Consider the following 19,250-nt stretch of genomic DNA (forward strand, 5'->3'; position numbering starts at 1 on the left):
TTAGAATCAGTGAGTTATTTATTCTTGTCTTTTAAAGAAGACATTAAGTTGGGAAGTATAGGAAGGTGGGACTGGATCTGGGAGGAGTCGGGGTGAATATGATCAATATATATTGTATGAAATTCTCGAAGAATTAATAAATATTTAAAAAATGCTTGTATTATATGGTGTGTTGACACACACCTGTAATCCTAAAAGTTGGGAGACTCAGGCAGGAGGATTTTGAATTCAGGCAAGGCTGAGCTGCATAAGTGACCCAGTCTTAAAAAGTAAGATTTTTTTTTTTGAGAAAAAAAAGTGAATGCATCTCATTTAATGGCAAGTAATTGATAAGAGTTGCGGCGTGCTTAGCTTTAGCTGGCTTATTTATTGATGCAACCTCCCCAGGCCTCACAGCACCAGCATGAAGAATGCGTGGCTCTCTTGCTACAGCAGGGTGCGGAAGCAAATGCTGTGGATGCTCGTGGGAACACTGCCCTCCATTACGCAGTGCACAATGAAAACACAGCCATAGCTTCCCAGCTCCTTGAACATGGTGCAAATGTTGAAGCTAAAGCAAAGGTAAAACATTCACTTTTATTTACCACCCACCTCTAATACAGTGTTTTATAAAATGTCGACACGAATGGCTCTGTTTTTCAGCGCAGAAGTGCAGGCATTCGCTGAATGGATGCTCTGCCGGGAGTTAATCATCAAAGGTATTAAAGGTATGGATGTTTTCAAAGGCTTTTTAGAGGTTACAGAGTTTTTCTATGCATGGCAAATAGTTGAAGGAACACCGAATTTGTTAAAGGTAAAAAATATTTTTTCTTATCTCTTTTCACCAAAGACTTTTTTTTGAATTAATGTAAAAGGACACACGAAAGCAAAGCATTTGTTATAATTGGGTTTTACAACTGAAAAAGAGGATTTTATAGCTGGAAGTTGTGTTGTTGTTAATATAGTATACAAACATCTTTGTCTCTCAGAAAGAGGCTGAAACAGGGAAAATGGGAATAGAGTTGTAATTGGAGGCACACAGGGAAATATGGGAGGGAAATACAAAGAGATATTGTGTTTAATTATCCCAGGTTTATATGAGCATATGACAATGATCTTTAATTCGGGAGACAGAACTCTTAGTTTGGTAAAATGTTACTGACTTACAAAGGAGCCTAGAGATAACCTAGTATATTAATATAAACAGAGAACCACTCACTCTTGCAGCCCTAGAAACCCAGCTCCTTCCTCCATGGACTCAAGGGGAACTGGGGCTTTAGTAACTTCTCATGTGGCCCCCTACTCTCTTCCAGCTAATCTGACCACTCAGAGATCACTATCAGAGTTCTTATCGATTAACTGGTATATATTGGTTTCTGGTTTATATTTTCCCTAAAATAAAAAAATAACTTTTGTTACTAAATTGTAGATTTTCATGTTGCTATTGTATTATTGTTATATGTGAGAATAAAATTTTGTAGTGAGTTTTTTTAACTGCTAATATACAAATCTTGCCTCTTATTGCAATAAACCATGAAACTTAATTGAATTGTCTTTTAATTCAGAGCATTTTTTCTTTTTTTTTTTTTTTAAATGTATGCTTGTATGCTAGAAGAGGATATCAGACCTCATTATAGATGGATGTGAGCTGCTATGTGGCTGCTGGGAACTGAACTCAGGACCTTTGGAAGAGCAGCCAATGTTCTTAACCATTGAGCCATCTCTTTAGTCCTAGAACATTTTCTGAAGGGTCCATTTGGAGCAGGAGCACCTGACAATTGCACCTTGTTTCTGCTACCTCAAATAGAAGACACTCAATGACCTTCATCTGTAACCTGTTTCAAACATTCACACTATTGGAAAACTGTGACCACTATATCTGAGGCCCTTCCTCAAGTGTGAATGTTCTTCACAAAAGTGCTATCAAGCATGAGTTTAAGTCAAGGAGATTTAATACTGAACCTATAATCATAGTTAGTAATAATGCAATATTTAAGTCTCTGTGGTGCTTCTGGAAAAGTAAATATTTTATGAAATGCCAATTGAGAAACCCTGCTCTGGAAATGACAATTTAGTTCATTCATCCAACAAAAGTAAAATCTTTACTACCATGTGTAGTTGGGTTTTTTAATCTTTGGGGGCCTGCCACCCAGTTCCCAAATAAATACATGAGATTTATTCTTACTATGAATGCCCAGCCTTATCTTGCCTTGTTTCTAGCCAGCTTTTCTAATGTAAGTTATCCCATTTCTCTTTAACTATGTTTTGCCTCTGGGCTTTATACCTTTCTTTATTCAATATATCTTTCTTTTCTTCTTACTCTGTGGCTGACTGGGTGGCTGGCTTCTGCATCCTCTTCTTCTTTTCTCCTCCTTGTTCACTTCCCAAGACTTCTCCACGTATTCTTTCTGCTTGCCAGCCCCACCTATTTCTCTCTCCTGCCTAGCTATTGGCTGTTCAGCTCTTCATTAGACCAATCGGTTGTTTTAGGCAGAGAAAGTAACACAGTTTACAGAGTTAAACAAATGCAACGTAAAATAATTCAACACACCTTTGCGTCATTAAACAAATATTCCACAGCATAAATGAATGTAACGCATCTTAAACAAATAGTCCGCAACAACCATGTTTTAGAATAGGGATGATGGAGATAAAAGATAGTGTCCCTGCCCTCAAGCTCTTGTTTTAGTTGATAAAAACCATACACCCACACTAAAGTGAAGATTCTTGGCACCAGTGACTGGAACAAATTTTAGAGAGGTTTCAAAGGGGAGGAACAACCTGTGGGGTGCATCTGGGAGCCAAGGAAGAGTCACCAGCTTATCTCCTCGCTATTTATTTATTTATGTTGGTAACATTCGAAAAAAGATTTGTACTATTTATGTTTGTGACATTCTGAAATGATTCAGTTGAGAAATACATCATTTCATATGCTGTAAATTGTTTTTTTCCCATCAGGATGGCTTCACACCACTTTTACTTGCTCTACAGCAAAACAAAGACCAGATTGCAGAACTTTTAGTAGAGAAGGGTGCAAACATACACAAGATGTTTCCCCGGACAGGTATGGTTTAGTGTTACTCTTAAATCTACTTATAACCATACTACCCAAACTTACAATCATACTACTCTTCAGTATTAGTACTATTTTTTTTAAAATCTATTTCTTTTATGTGCATGAGTACTTTCCCTGCATGTATGTTTGGTATCATGTGCATGTATGGGACCTGTGGAGGTGAGAAGTCATTGGATCACTTGGAACCAAAGGACAAACTGTAGGTCAAAGGTTGCGTTGGTGTCCCAGTTTCAGAATTTGAAGACTTGTCTGGTTACAAAAGATGGCTGGTTCAGGCTCCGTATCCAGCATTACTTAGAGTCTTTGATCGCACTGGGTTTCTACCTTGCCCCTGAAATGTCCCCAGTTCCAGTCATCTCTCCCAGTCCTCCCTTACTTTATCCCTCCCCCTACCTGATCCCTCCTGTTCCCATCCCTTCTCACCCTGGGTCTACCCATAAGATCTATTCTGTTTCCTCTTACCAGGGAAATTCATGCTTCCTTTCTTAAGCCCTCCTTGTTACTTAACTTCTCTGGGTCTATTTATTGTAGCATTATTATCTTTTACTTTACAGCTAATATCCACTTATAAGTGAGTGCATAGCATGTTTGTCTCTCTGGGTGTGGGTCACCTCATTCAGGATGATCTTTTCTAGTTCCATTCATTTGCCTGCAAATTTCATGATTTTATTTTTTAACAGCCGAGTAATACTTCATTGTGTAAATGTACTACTATGTAGACCAGGCTGGGGTTTTATCTTTGATGTTGATGTGTGTTTCTTGTATGGAACAGAAGGACAGATCCTGTGTTTGCATCCATTTTGTTAGTTTGTATCTTTTTATTGGGGATGAGTTCATTGATATTGATAGATATTAATGACCAATGATTGCTAATTCCTGTTATTTTTTTTGTTGATAGTGTGTGTGTGTGTTTGTGTGTGTGTGTGTGTGCATGCACTTACATGCTTCTTTTTGTTTTGCTGGTATGAGATTATTTATTTCCTTTGTTTCATGGATCTAGATTACTCCTTGGGTTGGGGTTTTCCTTCTATTACTTCTGCAGGTTTGGGCTTGCTTAAATTTGACTTTGTCATGAAATATCTTGTTTTCTCCATCTATGATGATTGAAAATTTTGCTGGGTATAGTAGTCTGGAGTGGCATCTGTGGTCTCTTAGAGTCTACAAGGCATCTTTCTGGGCTCTTCTGGCTTTTAGAGTCTCCACTGAGAAGTTGGGTGCAATTCTAATAGGTCTGTCTTTATATGTTATTTGGCTCTTTCCTTTTGTAGCCGTTTCTTTGTTCTGTATGTTTAGTGTTTTTATTATTATGTAGCAAGGGGGCTTTCCTTTTTGGTCCAATGTATTTGATGTTCTGTAAGTTTCTTGTACTGTTATAGGCAGGCATGTCCTTCTTTCTGATAGGAAAATTTTCTTTTATGATTTTTAAAAAAATATTTTCTGAGCCTTAAGCTGGGGTTCTTCTCTTTCTTCTGTTCCTATTATTCTTAGGTTTAGTCTTTCCCTAATGCCCTAGATTTCCTGGATATTTTATGTCAGGAATATTTTAGATTTACCATATTCTTTGACTGGTTTATCTATTTTTTTTTAATATTTATTTATTATGTATACAATATTCTGTCTGTAGGCCAGAAGAGGGCACCAGACCTCATTACAGATGGCTGTGAGCCACCATGTGGTTGCCGGGAATTGAACTCAGGACCTTTGGAAGAGCAGGCAATGCTCTTAACCACTGAGCCATCTCTCCAGCCCCTGGTTTATCTATTTTATCTATGATATCTTTAATGCCTGAGATTCTCTCTTCCATCATGTGTATTCTGTTGGTTATGCTTGCAACTGTAGTTCCTGTTCACTTACCTAGATTCTGCATTTCCAGAATCCCCTCAGTTTGTGTTTTTTATTTTAAAAAGATATATTTATTTTATGTATATGGGTGTTCTGTCTGTATATATGACTTTATACCAGAAGAGGGTATCAGATTCTACTAGAGATGGTTGTGAGGCACCATGTGGGTGCTGGGAATTGAACTCAGGATTTCTGGAAGAGCAGCCTATGCTCTTAACTGCTGAACAATTTCTCCAGCCCCATTTTGTGTTTTCTTTACTTCCCTTTTCAGGGCTGGAATGGTTTAATTCATTTTCTTCATTTTATTTTTGTTTGATTTTGCTTGTCTCTCTTTAAGGGACTTATTTATTTTATCTCATTGTTTGTGTTTTCTTGGCTTTCCTTGAGTGATATATTCATTTCCTCCAATTATTTGTTTGTGTTTTCCTGGAATTTTAAAAGATTTATTCATTTTCTCTTTAAGCACCTCTATCATCTTCATAAAGTTGGTTTTAAGGTCATTTTCTTGTGCTTCAGTTGTGTTGGAATATTCAGGACTTGCTGCAGTAGGAGAGCTGGGTTCTGGTGGTGACATATTTCCCTGGCTGTTGTTGTGTTCTTACACTGGCATCTAGGCATCTGGGTTTGGGGGTAATTATAGGTCTAGGTGACACTTTCTGAGTTTGTCTTTGTTGAATGGGTGTTTTGCTCCTTGGTTTCTGTTTCCTCTTTGGTCTTCTGGTCTTTGTGGCCTGGATTTCTGGCAGGTAGGATGGTAGCAGGGAGTCTCTGTCCGAGTGGGAGGCTGGACTTCTGGTGGCTAGTGTGACCTTTGTTCCAGTAGGGCTCTCTGTGGTAAGAGACTGCTTGTTGGTTCCTGGCTGCTCAGCCCTGAAATAATCAACATATCCGGTAGGTGCCGAGAAGTTTCATCGGGACGGGTGAGTGTGTACTATCCTGGGGCAGACGGTCCCGGTAGAGAGCACAAACGCCCCTCCCCCAGCTCCTGCTGCAGGGCTTTCTCTCCTACACACCCGCCCCCACCCCCACCCCCAAGCCTGCCTTGTCTGCAAGGTCCTTAGCTGTGGAACAGTTTCCTGCCATTTCACTAAGGCTACCAACCCAGAGCAGTGAGTCCCTGACTAGAGGGCAGGCCTCAAGGTCCCCGCCAGGGAACGCGGGCCCCCGCTGCTGGGGCTGCAGTCTCTGCTGTGATCTGCTGGACCTGCTCTGCCTGCGCCCTACTTCCATTAGTCCCTGGCTCATTGGGGCATCCAGGAGTTCCTGTGTAGGTGCCGAGAAGTTTCATCGGGACGGGTGAGTGTGTACTATCCTGGGGCGGACTGTCCAGGTAGAGAGCACAAACACCCCTCCCCCAGCTCCTGCTGCAGGGCTTGCTCTCCTACACACCCGCCCCCACCCCCACCCCCAAACCTGCCTTGTCTGCAAGGTCCTTAGCTGTGGAACAGTTTCCTGCCATTTCACTAAGGCTACCAACCCAGAGCAGTGAGTGCCTGACTAGAGGGCAGGCCTCAAGGTCCCCGCCAGGGAAAGCGGGCCCCTGCTGCTGGGGCTGCAGTCTCTGCTGTGATCTGCTGGACCTGCTCTGCCTGCGCCCTACTTCCATTAGTCCCTGGCTCATTGGGGCATCCAGGAGTTCCTGTGTAGGTGCCGAGAAGTTTCATCGGGACGGGTGAGTGTGTACTATCCTGGGGCGGACGGTCCCGGTAGAGAGCACAAACGCCCCTACACTAAGGCTACCCAACCAGAGCAGTGAGTGCCTGCCTAGCGGGCCGGCCTCAGCAACCCCCGAAAGGGAGTGCAGGCACCTCCAGCTTGTACTGCAGTGTCGCCTGTGTTCTACTCGACCCCGCCCGACCCCTTGCATTCGGCCTTCTTAACGCGGGTCATTGGAATACCACGCATCCATGTTTTGGTGTTGAGGAGTTCATCTGGAAGGGAACGGTTCCTGCCCCTACACTGAGGAGATACACCTAGAGAGTTAGTCACAGCAAAGACTGGTCCAAGACATCAGGCTTCTCCTGGCTCCATTTGAAGGAAAAGATGGGCAGGCGCCAATGCAAGAATTCCCCCAACAACTTGAAAGGCAACGTGACATCACCAGGATCCAGGAATCCCGAAATGAGAAGTGTACACCCTAATCCAGAAGAATTAGAAGAATTCGACTCAAAAGTGAATTTTATGAAAATAATAGAGGACCTTAAACAGGAGGTGAAAAACTGCCACAACCAATTAGAGATTACAAACAAAAAGGTAGAGGAAATGAATAAATCTCTCAAAGATACCCAAGAAAACCAAGAGAAACAAGAAAAAGTAATCAAACAGGTAAGGGAAACGGTTCAAGACTTGAAGAATGAAGTGGAAGTAATAAAGAAAACACAAACCGAGGGAAGGATGGAGATGGAAAATTTGAATAAACGAACAGGAACTACAGAGACAAGTACCACTAACAGATTACAAGAGATAGAAGAAAGAATCTCAGACACTGAAGATACCATAGAGAAAATAAACACTCTCATCAAAGAAAACAGCATAACCAACAAATTCTCATCACAAAACATTCAGGAAATCTGGGACACAATAAAAAGACCAAACCTAAGAATAATAGGGATAGAAGAAGGAGAAGAAGTACAGCTCAATGGTCCAGAAAATATATTTAATAAAATTATAGAAGAAAACTTTCCCAACCTTAAGAAAGATATTCCTTTGAAGGTCCAAGAAGCATACAGAACACCAAATCGACTGGATCAAAAAAAAACATCTCCTCGTCATATAATAATCAAAACACAAAACATACAGAATAAAGAAAGAATATTAAGAGCTGCAAAGGAAAAAGGTCAAGTTACCTATAAAGGTAAACCTATCAGACTTACACCTGATTTCTCTATGGAAACCATGAAAGCCAGAAGGTCCTGGATAGATATACTGCAGAAACTACGAGACCATGGATGCAAGCCCAGACTACTATACCCAGCCAAGCTTTCATTCACTATAAATGGAGAAAACAAAATTTTCCAGGATAAAAACAAATTTAAACAATACGTAGCCACAAATCCAGCCCTTCAGAAAGTAATTGAAGGAAAATCACAAACCAAGGAGTCCAACAATGCCCACAATAACTCAGACATCTAATGACCCTTCACCAGCACAACTTGAAGAAGGGAAACACACAAACTCTACTACCAAAAGAAGGAAAGAAAGAAAGAAAGGAAAAATGACCGGAGTTAACAACCACTGGTCATTAATATCACTTAATATCAATGGACTCAACTCACCTATAAAGAGGCACAGGCTAAGAGATTGGATACGAAAACAGGATCCAACATTCTGTTGCTTACAAGAAACACACCTCAACCACAAAGACAGACATCTACTCAAAGTAAAGGGCTGGGAAAAGGTTTATCAAGCAAATGGACCTAAGAAACAAGCAGGTGTGGCCATACTAATTTCTAAGAAAGTTGACTTCAAACTAAAATCAATCAAAAGAGATGGAGATGGACATTTTTTACTCATAACAGGAACAATTCACCAGGATGAAGTCTCAATCTTGAATATCTATGCCCCTAATATAAAAGCACCCACTTATGTAAAAGAAACGTTACTAAAACTCAAGGCAGTCATCAAACCACACACACTAATAGTAGGAGATTTCAACACTCCTCTCTCACCAATGGACAGGTCAATCAGACAGAAACCTAACAGAGAAATAAGAGGATTAAGGGAGGTAATGAATCAAATGGACTTAACAGACATCTATAGAACATTCCACTCAAATAAGAAAGAATATACCTTCTTCTCTGCAGCTCATGGAACCTTCTCGAAAATAGACCACATACTCGGTAACAAAGCAAACTTACACAGTTACAAAAAAATATCGGTAACCACCTGTGTCTTATCAGATCACCATGGATTAAAGTTAGAATTCAACAACAATGCTATCCCCAGAAAGCCTATGAACTCATGGAAATTGGACAGTCAACTACTGAACCACACCTGGATCAAGGAAGAAATAAAGAAAGAAATTAAAGTCTTTCTTGAATTCAATGAAAACGAAGACTCAACATACTCAAACCTATGGGACACTATGAAAGCAGTGCTAAGAGGAAAGTTCATAGCATTAAGTGCCCACATAAAGAAAACGGAGAAAGCACACATTGGAGACCTAATAGCCCACCTTAAAGCTTTAGAAAGAAAAGAAGCAGACTCACCTAGGAGAAGTAGAAGACTGGAAATAATCAAATTGAGGGCTGAAATCAACAAAATAGAAACACAGAAAACAATCCAAAGAATCAATGAAACAAAAAGCTGGTTCTTGGAGAAAATCAATAAGATTGATAAACCCCTATCCAAACTAATCAAACGGCGGAGAGAGAATACGCAAATTAACAAAATCAGAAACGAAAAGGGAGACATAACCACAGACACAGACGAAATTCAGAGAATCATTAGATCTTACTACAAAAACCTGTATGCCACAAAATTGGAAAATGTAAAAGAAATGGACACTTTTTTAGATAAGTACCATATACCAAAGTTAAACCAGGACCAGGTGAACAATCTAAATAGACCTGTTAGTCGCGAAGAATTAGAAGTTGTTATAAAAAACCTTCCCACCAAAAAAAGCCCAGGTCCAGACGGCTTTAATGCAGAATTCTACCAGAACTTCCAAGAAGACCTAATACCTATACTCCTTAATGTATTTCACAATATTGAAACAGAGAAGTCATTGCCAAATTCCTTTTATGAAGCTGAAGTTACTCTGATACCAAAACCACACAAAGACACAACCAAGAAAGAGAACTACAGGCCAATCTCACTCATGAACATCGACGCAAAAATACTCAATAAAATACTGGCAAACCGAATCCAAGAACACATTAGAAAAATTATCCATTATGATCAAGTAGGCTTCATCCCAGAGATGCAGGGCTGGTTCAACATACGAAAATCTATCAATGTAATCCATCATATAAATAATCTGAAAGAAAAAAACCATATGATCATTTCATTAGATGCGGAAAAAGCATTTGACAAAATTCAACATCCCTTTATGATAAAGGTCTTAGAGAGATTAGGAATACAAGGGTCGTTCCTAAATATAATAAAAGCAATTTATAGCAAGCCGTCAGCTAACATCAAATTAAATGGAGAGAAACTCAAAGCTATTCCACTAAAATCAGGAACACGACAAGGTTGTCCACTCTCTCCATACCTCTTTAATATAGTGCTTGAAATTCTAGCAATAGCAATAAGACAACATAAGGGGATCAAAGGGATTCAAATCGGAAAGGAAGAAGTTAAACTTTCATTATTTGCAGACGATATGATAGTGTACATAAGCGACCCCAAAAACTCCAGCAAAGAACTCCTTCAGCTGATAAACACCTTTAGTAGCGTTGCAGGATACAAGATCAATTCCAAAAAATCAGTTGCCCTCCTATACACAAAAGATAAGGAAGCAGAGATGGAAATCAGAGAAGCATCACCCTTCACGATAGCCACAAATAACATAAAATATCTTGGGGTAACCCTAACCAAGGAAGTAAAGGATCTATTTGACAAGAACTTTAAATCAATGAAGAAAGAAATTGAGGAGGATACCAGAAAATGGAAGGATCTCCCTTGCTCTTGGATAGGGAGGATCAACATAGTAAAAATGGCAATTCTACCAAGGGCAATTTATAGATTCAATGCAATCCCCATTAAAATCCCATCAAAATTCTTCACAGATCTTGAGAGGACAATAATCAACTTTATATGGAGAAACAAAAAACCCAGGATAGCCAAAACAATCTTATATAATAAAGGATCGTCTGGAGGCATTACCATCCCTGACCTCAAACTCTATTACAGAGCCTCAGTATTGAAAACAGCTTGGTATTGGTATAAAAACAGAGAAGTTGATCAATGGAACCGAGTAGAAGACCCTGATTTCAACCCACAAACTTATGAACACCTAATTTTTGATAAAGGAGCTAAAAGTATTCAATGGAAAAAAGAGAGCATCTTCAACAAATGGTGCTGGCAGAACTGGTTGTCAACGTGTAGAAGAATGAAAATAGATCCATATCTATCACCATGCACAAAACTCAAGTCCAAATGGATTAAAGACCTCAATATTAGTCTGAACACACTGAACCTGATAGAAGAAAAAGTTGGAAGTACTCTACAACATATGGGTACAGGAGATCACTTCCTACGTTTATCCCCAGCAGCACAGACATTAAGGGCAACATTGAATAAATGGGACCTCCTGAAACTGAGTAGCTTCTGTAAAGCAAAGGACACTGTCACTAAGACAAAAAGGCAACCCACTGACTGGGAGAAGATCTTCACCAACCCTGCAACAGACAAAGGTCTGATCACCAAAATATATAAAGAACTCAAGAAACTAAACTTTAAAATGCTAATGAACCCAATAAAAAAATGGGGCACTGATCTGAACAGAGAATTCTCAACAGAAGAAATTCAAATGGCCAAAAGACACCTAAGGTCATGCTCAACCTCCTTAGCGATAAGGGAAATGCAAATTAAAACAACTTTGAGATACCATCTTACACCTGTCAGAATGGCTAAAATCAAAAACACCAATGATAGCCTTTGCTGGAGAGGTTGTGGAGAAAGAGGCACACTCATTCATTGCTGGTGGGAATGCAAACTTGTGCAACCACTTTGGAAATCAGTGTGGCGATTTCTCAGGAAATTTGGGATCAACCTACCCCAAGATCCAGTAATACCACTATTGGGAATATACCCAAGAGATGCCACATCAAATGACAAAAGTATCTGTTCAACTATGTTCATAGCAGCATTGTTTGTAATAGCCAAAACCTGGAAACAACCTAGATGCCCTTCAATGGAGGAATGGATGAAGAAAGTGTGGAATATATACATATTAGAGTACTACTCAGCAGTAAAAAACAATGACTTCTCGAATTTTGCGTGCAAATGGATGGAAATAGAAAACACTATCCTGAGTGAGGTATCCCAGACCCAAAAAGAGGAACATGGGATGTACTCACTCATAATCGGTTTCTAGCCATAAATAAAAGACATTAAGCATATAATGTGTGATCCTATAGAAGTTAAATAAGAAAGTGAACCCAAAGAAAATCATATAGTCATCCGCATGGAGAGGGGGAAGTAGACAAGATTTCAGGGCAAAAACTGGGAACTTGCGGGTGAGGTGGCATGGGGCAAAGGGGAAATGGGATGAGAAATATGAGAAGGGGAGGATGGGAGGAGCTCGGGGGATTGGGATGGTTGGGATATAGGAAGGATGGATACGGGAGCAGCGAAGTATATATCCTATCTAAGGGAGCCATCTTAGGGCTGGCAAGAGACTTGACTCTAGAGGGGTTCGCAGGTGTCCAGGAATATGTCCCCAGCTGGTACCTTGGGCAACTAAGGAGAGGGAACCTGAAATGACCCTATCCTATACTGATGAATATCTTGCATATCACCTTAGAACCTTCATCTGGCGATGGATCGAGGTAGAGACAGATTCTCAATTTGGAGCAACGGTCTGAGCTCTTAAGGTCCAAATGAGGAGCAGAAGGAGGGAGAACAAGAGCAAAAAATCAGGACCACGAGGGATGCACCCACCCACTGTGACAGTGGAACTGATTTATTAGGAGCCCACCAAGGCCAGCTGGTCTGGGACTGAATAAGCATGGGTTGATTCCGGACTCTCTGAGCATGGCGGTCAATGAAGACTGATGAGAAGCCAAGGACAATGGCACTAGGTTTCAATCCTAATACATGAACTGGCTTTGTGGGAGCTTAGCCTGTTTAGAAGCTCACCTTCCTGGACGTAGATAGAAGACCTTCGTCTTCCCGCAGGGCAGAGAATTTGGACTGCTCTTCAGTATCGAGAGGGAGGGGGAATGGTGTGGGGGGAGGAGAAGAGGAGTGGGGATAGGGGGCGGGGAGTGGGGGGAGGGGGCAATATTTGGGAGGAGGGGAGGGAAATGGGAAACGGGGAGCAGGTGGAAATTTTAATTAAAAAAGAATAAAAAAATAAATAAAAAAAAAAAAAAATAAATAAATAAATAAATATATTAGCAATAAAAAAAAAAAAAAAAAAAAAAAAAAAAAAAAAAAAAAATAATCAACATATCCTCAGACCCAAATTCTGAAGTCAAGATACCTTTAAGATATATATGTTGGTTTAGCTTGGTAGCCTGTACAATGAAATGTCTCTCTGTTCTTAGCTCATTCACAGTCAAAAATTCAAAGAGAACACAATAATATGCATAATCCAGACTCTCTGTGAATTTTCCATTTTTGTGTGGCTTATTTTTCTTTGTTTCTTTTAATCTATGACTGTCTGTACTCTGTGTCTTTAAAGACTCTTTTATTTTTTCTAAACCATTTAATTCTTTTTCTATTTCTCTATATTCTTTTTTCTTCTCTCTTCCAAGCCTATGTACATTTATCCAACACTGTGACTCATTTAGAGGTCTTTTATGTCTGAATCTGTCCTATTGTGTATCTGTAATTCTTTACTGTCGAGGAGTGCTTCTTAAAATGCTAAGCCCTTCTTATGAACTTAAGCGACACCATTGCTAGGGGAAATATGGCACTTCCTGTTTGCCCCACCTAGTCCAGCATGGCAGAACTGTTTGCTGCCTGAGAACCATGCTCATAGCCCCATCTTTAGGCACACAGCCAGTCTATGTTGCCATTAAGCAACCTGTAGCTCTCTGTTCACATTTAAATGCTCGGCCTCCTGAAAGAGGCAGATGTTACACTGATATCACAGCCCAGAAAGGCAGCATTTCAAAATGGTTTTTGAATCAGGAAATCTTCTCTTAAAGGAGCTGCATCATGCCACCAACAAGCAGAGCCCATCTGGAAAAAATGTGTCTCAATTTTGTTTTTTGGTGTCTAGAATTCCTTTCCAAGCCCTCTCAGGTTTTACATGGATTTTTAGTTGGCCATGTTGGTGCGTCAATTTGTTGCAAGAGGTCACTTGTTGGTTCTTGGCTGCTCAGCCCCAAAATAATCACACAGAAACTATATTATTTAAAACACTGCTTGGCCCATTAGCTTTAGCTTCTTATTGGCTAACACTTATATCTTAATTTAACCCATCTCTATTAATCTGTGCATCATCACGAGGTTGTGGCCTACCAGCAAAGTTTCAGCACATCTGTTTCCAGCAGTGACTCCATGGCTTCTCCCTGACTCCACCTCCTTTCTCCCAGCATTCAGTTTAGTTTTCCCTGCCTACCTAAGTTCTGCCCTGCTATAGGTCCAAAGCAGTTTCTTTATTCATTAATGGTACTCAGAGCATACAGAGGGGAATTCCATATCAGCTCTCTGCCTGAGCTGGGGAGTGGGACATGTTGATGAGGAGGGTAGTGGATTTGGGGATAGTGTGGGGGCACTGAGAGAGTGGAGGAGGTCAGCAGGTGGGCAGCCTATTTTGAATTCTGGTGACCAGTGTAGTCTCTGGTCTAGCAGGGAGTCTCTGCCTGAGTTCATGTTTCTGTTCTTCTGGCTGCTGTGGTCTGTTTTTCGGGCTGGCATGGCCGAAGCTGTTATTCAGACTGGTGTGACCTGCACCTGAGCAGAGGGTATCCCCCCAAGGTTGCGGTGGAGGCACAGCCCAAGGCGGGTGGTGGGGCAGGATGGGCTAGCAGTGGATTAGGTCTTTGGGAACATAGCTAGATATACAGCCTATTTGTTTTGCCTGGAGTGGCCCCATATTCCTTTTAATATTTACTATTTTTATTATTTGTAGTCTGATTTTTATCAATCATGTGATCTTCCATTAGCTAAGGCAGTTTTAAGATTTCTTTGTGTAGCCTTGGCTGTCCTGGAGCTATCTCTGTAGACCAAGCTGACCTTAAACCCAGAGATCTGCCTACCTGAGATTAAAGGCATGTGTCACTACTACTCAGCTTACTAAGGTAGTTTTATATTAATGAAAATGCTTAAATCCTGTATCTTGTTACATAGTGTCTTAGTCAGGCTTTTATCCCATGACCATAGCGAGTGTTTTTTACTTTCTTTTCTGTTTAGTTTTTGTTACTTTCACACCATGCATCTCCATCCCATTAATTTCCCTGTCCCTTTGTATCTGCTCTTTGCTCCAAAATAAAATAAAATTTAAGAGATAAAAAAAAAGAAAAATCAGTCTCATTATGGATGTTATAGTGTGACACAGTGAATCACACAGTAAACCCTTTTATCCATTTATCTTTATTTACAAGTGTTCATTGCAAGAGTTATTGGTCTTGTCCTAGGCCTCTGGTTTCTGCTACACTATCAAAGCTGGGCCCTCACAGAACTTCCCTTGGTTATCTTGTTGTTGCCTTGTGTTGTGGAGGATCCTGCAGCTTCAGATTTGCAGGCACAGTTCTTTCACATGTTCCCACAGATCACAGATGAGGTGGATGTCGAGGTGGTCAACACATAACCCTGGTTCTAGGCCTGGGTAGTTGCAGGGTGGTCATCTCACAAGCTCTCCCTTGTCCTTACCACCTGGTTGAGCTCTCTTGCATTGCCCTGACTAGTTCACCTCTGTCAGTGATGTACAAGGGGCAGGGCCAGTTCTGCTTTCACGACCACAGCAACTCTTATAAAGGAAAACATTTAATTGGGGCTGGATTACAGTTTCAGAGGTTTAGTCCATTGTCATCATGGTTGGACTTGACAGTGTTCAGGCAGACATGGTGCTGGATAATGAACTGTGAATTTTGCATCTTGATCCACAGACAGCAGGAGACTGTGTGTCACACTGGGTGTAGCTTGGGCGTATAAAAGACCTCTAAGCCTGCCTCCACAGTGACACACTTCCTCCAACAAGGCCACACATACTCCAACAAGGCCATACCTCCTAATAGTGTTATTCCCTATGTGCCAAGCATTCAAGCACATACGTCTATAGGAACCTTCTTATTCAAACCAGCACACATAATGAAATTTCATTTTTGGTTTTTGGTGTTTATTGAGTCAGGGAATTACTATGTAGCTCTGGCTGTTCTGGAGCTTACTTTGTATACTAGGCTGGCCTCAAATTCACAGAGATTCTCCTGCCTCTGCCTCCCAAGTGCTGGTATTAAAGGTATGCACCACTGCACCCAGAAATATTTTTTATTTTTAAAAGTATATTTTCTAGTTTAATTTTTGATTGACAATGAAATTTAAAGAATTTTCTAAGTATTTTCATTCTTCTGCATATGTACTTTCCTTTAAAATGTTACAGTTAACATAGAGTTTGAAAACAAGGTAGTCTCTTGTATCACTCAATGCTTTTAATTCATATTTATTAATTTATTTTATTTTATGTGTACATATGTGCACCTGAGTGTATGTATATGAACTACATACATGCAATACCTTTGCAGGCCAGAAGAGAGTGTTGGGTCTTTTGGAACTGGAGATTCAGACAGTTGTGAGCTGCCACATGGTAGCTGGGAATCAAACCTGGGTCCTCTGCAAGAACAGTCAGTGCTCTTAACCATGGGACCATTTCTCTACACCTGTAACTTTTGCTACTTGAATAATCAAATATGTCAGGTTGCCATAATGGTTATTATATGGTGTTACCAGGTGTTATGCTTTTTTTCAGTCCTCTTTGAATTGTTTTGGTGCTGTCCTTGTCAGTTGTGCATCTGTTCATCCAAATGCCTGGAACAGCCGAAAGGAGGGCAGGTTTATCTTGGCACATGGTTTTGAAGGTTTCAGTCCAAGGCAGTCTGGACTACTTGTCTTGTGAGACCGTGTGGTAGAGGAGAGTGTTCTCCTCATGGAAGCAGGGAAACAGAAAAAGACAGAGGATGGTTAAAAGACAGCACGTACCTTTTACAGGTGCACCCACAGTGGACTGCTTCCAGCAGCTAGACCTCACCTCTTTAATAGACAGTCCAGCGGTATACACACATTAACTTTTTTTTTTTAAAAAAAGGTTTAGGACTATTATATTTTGGGTGATTTAATTTCCAAGAAGACTTTAAGAAAAATGATGCAACAATCAAGGATTTTTCGGGCTTCAGCAGTGGCCTTTGGACCTGGCTCCATAGTGCACGGCCACATTCTCAAAACAGTTCCACGACAGTGGTGAAGCCCAATGTGGAATCTAGGGAAATAAAACTCTTATGTCAGAGTTTACCACAGCAACCCCTGAATCTTGAGCTCTTGACTGTTGTCAGGAACGAAGAGAACTGAAGGACTGCGATGCTCTCCTGCGAGTTCTGTTACATGTTGTGAATTCTAAGCACTCAGTATTGTACAGAAATAACAGCCAGGTCGTGGTTTCAGAATTCACTTATGAACTATTAAGAAACAGTTTGAAGGTACCCAAACTGTGGTGGCCTCTGAAGGTGCTGGCAGAGGGATGCTTAGAAGCAGGAGTCAAGTTCATGATCTGTAGAACCACCTTCTTTGTAGAGAGCATCACACTCAATGTAGTGCCTCCAAGGTGAGGTCATGACAGGGATAGGGTTGTGGTATTCTAGGGACGTGGGCAGATGAACGAAACTGGAGCACTAACTCCATGAGCATATAAATACGAAGTTATTGGGAGCCTCAGAACAAAATATATGGAGAAACCACTGCCCTCCTCCGCGTGTGTGTCTGTGTTATGCATGTGTAGCTTTCCTATGATAACAAATGGCCAGATTCTTCCCATTTCTTGTACATGAGAAAATATAAGGACAGCAAGTTACTTGTTGTTGGAGAACAAATTAAAAGTTGTTCATATATTTCTAATGTTAATTACATTGGGAACTAAAAAAAATAGTCTAGTCCTTGGTAAATGTTTTTCATATAAATATTAAAATAAATGTCACTTCTTTTGTGTGTGTCACAGCAGATCAATACCCAAGAAACAGAAAAACTCCATGTGTAAAAAGTCCACACGGAACCTTGCAGGTGAGATATACACAAGGTGGTCTTACCCTACATAAACACCCAGTTTTACAATTCCTTTTTAGGTGACATTGTTTACTGCAATTGAACATGTGACCTTTTGATTTTCCTTCAAACCTCTGTAGATCACCTCTCCTATCCAAGCATTATCATGGTCATGAGATTCAATATTGATTGTCTCTTGGAGCCATTCATTCAAGTGTGCTGAGCTTGCCTTTAAAGATCCTTTTGCATTGAAAATTAGCATTTTCAAAAGCTAGAGACTCAATTATTATTTGTCTGGTCTCTGAATTTGCTATCATTCTATTTATTGCTGAAGTCAATCTTTGTAAGAAATCAGTGAAGGTTTCTTTTGGGCCCTGTATGACTTTAGTAAATGACCCATTTTTCCCCTACTTCTTCAATTCTTTTCCAAGCATTCAAAGCTGCTGCAAGGCATGAAGTCAGGGTGTGGCCATCATGTAGAGATTGCCTTTGTACATTAACATAATCTCCTTGGAGACTTCTATACCTCTAGCCCTACTTTGTTGTTCAGTGGTCTTAGCCTCATTTTCCCACCAACTCCTGTATTGTAATTGGGGACCAGGCTCTAAGATTGCTACAACCAAGTATCTCTAGTTTTGAGGGATAGCTTTTTTCAGTAGCATAATTTCCTTCTCCAAGAATTTGATCATGGGAGATTTCCATACCTCTAGCTTTATTCTGTTGTTCAATAGTCTTAGCCTCTCCTCTGAACCAGGTACTCCATTGTAATTGTGGACCAGACTCTAAAACAGCTTTAACCAACTATATCCAGTCTTTAGGGATAATTCTATTACAAATTGACCATGAGTTTCCCTTTTAGACTGATTCAATCTTCTTGTGTAGCCCAGAGTAGTCTTGAACTCACAGAGATCCATCTGCCTCTGTCTCCCAAGTGCTGGGATTAAAGGTGTGTGCCACCACTGCCTGGCCTCTATGGCTAGCTAGTGTGGCTAGCTCCACACTCTAATCTTCAGGCAAGCTTTATCTGTTAAAGCACAAACAAGATATCACCATACTAACCTGTTTCATAGGGGGAGGAGCTGGCATTTCAAAACTGCATTTATCAATGCGAAAACTCTGTACTTCCAAAGTTACATCTGAAAGCTGGTTATTTTGTACTGTGAAACTGTCAGTGATGCAAACCTGTCTATATTTAAAACAGGAAACTTAACTAATGAACTAATGAGCTACCAAAGGGATTGTAATTTTGGAGTCAGGGGGAGAGCAGTTAAACTGGTAAATTTGTCAGTACCCTAGTCATCAAACACCATGAAATTTAAGAAAGATAGTTTTTACATGAGTAAGCAGAAGCGAGACAGCTTTCCAGCTACCTAGACAGCAATTCCAGGTCTCACCATGGTTGTTGGGAACAGAGGTCCCAGGGTATTAACAGTCCTCAGGTTCAAGCCTAGAAAATCTGACAGACTTTCTTTTGGAGTAAGAACTTGTG

This window comes from Chionomys nivalis, chromosome 5 (assembly GCF_950005125.1).
Source record: "Chionomys nivalis chromosome 5, mChiNiv1.1, whole genome shotgun sequence".
In the NCBI taxonomy this organism is placed as follows: Eukaryota; Metazoa; Chordata; class Mammalia; order Rodentia; family Cricetidae; genus Chionomys; species Chionomys nivalis.